Source organism: Lycium barbarum, chromosome 4 (assembly GCF_019175385.1).
Source record: "Lycium barbarum isolate Lr01 chromosome 4, ASM1917538v2, whole genome shotgun sequence".
Taxonomy (NCBI): Eukaryota; Viridiplantae; Streptophyta; class Magnoliopsida; order Solanales; family Solanaceae; genus Lycium; species Lycium barbarum.
The window spans coordinates 70,472,605-70,475,768 of NC_083340.1; the positions used below are offsets into that span (position 1 = coordinate 70,472,605).

A 3,164-nucleotide genomic window follows, 5' to 3' on the forward strand; every position below is an offset into this window, starting at 1 on the left:
CACCGACAATGATCCTCATCAACATTTGCAGAACTTTGTGGATGTATGTGCTCATCACATCCAAAATAATGTTTTTCAAGATGCTATTCGGCTAAAGCTCTTCAAATATTGTTTAACCGGAGATGCAAGAGTGTGGTTTGAAAAGCTGCCCCGGAATTCTATTACCTCATGGGCAGAGATGGTTTTGGTTTTTCTCAAGAAGTGGTATCCCCCAAGCAAGAAGGCTGAAATTTATGGACAAAATTTATGAATTCAAACAACGCTAGGGGAAGCAACTATATGAAGCTTGGGAGAGTTTTAAATAATATATGCAGAAGTCTCCAAATCATGGTTTTCCGGAGAATATATTGATGGAGAAATTCTACACAGGGCTGGATCCTATAACACAATCAGTCGTGAACAATGCAGTTGGTGGGTGTTTCATGGACAAAACTTACACCCGAATCTCTAATATGCTTGACAGATTCACTACACACAATCAGGCTTGACTCTTAGGTAATGCTAATAGTCTACCATATGGGGGTGCAATGATCCACAATATAGTGAAAGAGAACCATGATACACAATAGACATTGGCTCAGCTTGCCATGAATATTTCCTTGCTGACCAACAGGTTTGATGAGAAGGAGACTAAAAAGGTGAATGTCTGTGAAGAAGCTCAAGGAATGCCCAAGAGGATGTACAAAGTTCAAGAGGATCCATATCAAGAAGGACCTCTTATGCAGGTTGAAGATGCTAAATATGTGAAAAAACTCTCAAAAGGGTTATCAAAGGCAAAATTTCCAAGTGGGTTACCAGAATCAAAATCAATGGAGACCTCAGCAGGGACAAGGTACTTATAACAACAATCAGGGGAACTATAATAATAGTTATTGTGGCGTGAACGAAAGGAACTACAATAGAAATAGAAATTTCAGAAATAAGAGTTCCAATCCTAGATTCCTTCAAAAGGGTAACCAAATGATCAAGATAGTTTGTGGTTGGAGGCTATGCTTGAGAAGGTGCTAGAAAATCAACCTAAGGCTGAGAAGACTTTATCTGGGCTGACTCAAATAGTGGGACCTCATACGACTTCCATTCAGAAGCTCGAGTCATAGATTTGTGATATTTGTAGAGTGCAACACCCTCCTCAAAAGAGAGGACTTCCTAGTGACACCATTCTGAATTCGAAAAATAGGGGAGGTGGTGTAGACCGTGTTTATGCTATCAGTACTCGGAGTGGTAAAATACTCCAAGGTGCTGAATAGAAGGTAATAAATTTTGAGCCAATTGTTGAAGAAGAAAAGGTGCAATCTAATGCACCAATTATTGCTAAAGAAGTTCCCACAGAAATTTTAATTATGGAGAAAGTTGCTGATATTCCAGAGGGTTCGAAGATGACTGATTACAAGAGAAAACAAACTGTAAAAGGGGATCTCTGCCCTTTGACTCAGCTTTTCAAATCTAAACCTCCCTTTCCTCAAAGGTTGGTGAAGAAGATGGAAGATGCTAAGTTTCAGAAATTTAATGATCAACTGAAGCAGTTGTCATTGAATTTTCCATTCTTGGATGCTGTCAAGGAGATGCTTGGATTTGCGAAGTATTTGAAAGATCTATTTATGAATAAGAGGCTTGTGCAACATCAAATTGTAAGTTTGACTCACATTGTGGGTTCTATTATTTCAACAACATAGTCCAGAAGAAAGGAGATCTTGGGGCATTCACCATTCCTTGTTCTATCAGGTGTTTTGATTTTACTCGTGCTCTGTGTGATAGCGGTGGTAGTATAAATTTAATACCATTTGCTAATTATAAGAAATTAGGATTAGGGATGCCTAGGCCGATGACTATGCGATTACAGATGGCTGACAGATCTATTAAGCGACCAGTTGGCATGTTTGATGATGTTCTTGTATGGGTTAGTGATTTTCTGTTACCCACAAATTTTGTGATTCTTAACTTTGCTGTTGATCATGATATTCCCATTATTCTGGGGAGACCTTTTCTTGCTACGGGAAGGGCTCTTATGGATTCGGAAAAGAATGAAATAAAATTCTGAGTTAATGACGAAGAGGTGACTTTCCAAGCAAGTAGGGGGATGAAGTTACCAAGTGCTTACGAGAGAATTTTGGTGATTGATTCTTTTGGTACTGTCGATGAAGCTGTGGAATTCAAAATGAAAGAAGAATGTTTGGGGGAAACTCTTGCTGCTATTCTAGTAAATTTTCATTTTGAAGACATGGAGGCTATGTAGAGACAGTGAATTCGCTTGTCGGTTGGGTTAATATTCTTACCACCCAAAGAAGCTTGATATTGATCTGGAAAATAGAAAGACACCACCAGCAAAACAATCCATTATTGAGCCACCTAAGCTTGAGCTTAAGCAGCTGCATGCAAATTTGAAGTATGAGTTTCTAGTTCCAGACAACACTGCGCCAGTTATTGTGTTTGCATTGCTGAATGAAGAGCAGATGAAGAGATTATTAGAGATATTACGAGAATACAGGTGTGATATAGGCTGGACTATTGCAGATATTTGAGGAATTCCCTCGAGCATATGTGAGCACAAGATTCAGCTTGAGGAAGATAGAACACCAAGTGTACAGCACTAGCGGAGAGTGAACCCACCAATACAAGAGGTGGTGAAGAAGGAGATAATTAAATGGTTAGATGCTAGAGTTGCATATCCTATAGCAGACAACAAGTGGGAAAGCCTGGTACAATGCGTTCCAAAGAAGAGAGGTTTCACAGTGGTGCCTAATGCAAAATATGAGTTAATTCCAACTCATATTGTTACTGGGTGGCGTGTTTGCATGGATTATAGGAAGCTAAATTCTGCCACTTACAAGGACTATTTCGCCATGCTTTTTATTGATCAGATGCTTGATTGGCTGGCTGGAAGGTCTTACTGTTGCTTCCTAGATGGGTATTGTGGCTACAATTAGATCAATATTGCTCTTGAAGATTAGGAGAAGATGACATTCACTTGTCCTTATGGTACTTTTGCTTTCAACAGGATGCCATTTCGTCTTTGCAATGCATCGGCTACTTTCCAGAGGTGCATGATGTCAATTTTCTCAGACATGGTGGAAGACTTCTTGGAGGTCTTTATGGATGATTTATCTAGGGTTGGTGAATCTTTTGATGATTGTATAGACCATCTGGGTCGAATGCTGAAAAGATGC

General features: G+C 39.4%; 1 non-coding gene across 1 annotated transcript; it reads right to left on the minus strand.

Moving 5' to 3' along the window:
* Nucleotides 1-227: 227 nt before the first annotated feature.
* Nucleotides 228-334, minus strand: LOC132638946 (small nucleolar RNA R71). Its single transcript, XR_009582001.1, has one exon. It is a non-coding gene; the product is annotated as a small nucleolar RNA R71 (small nucleolar RNA).
* Nucleotides 335-3,164: the final 2,830 nt, after the last annotated feature.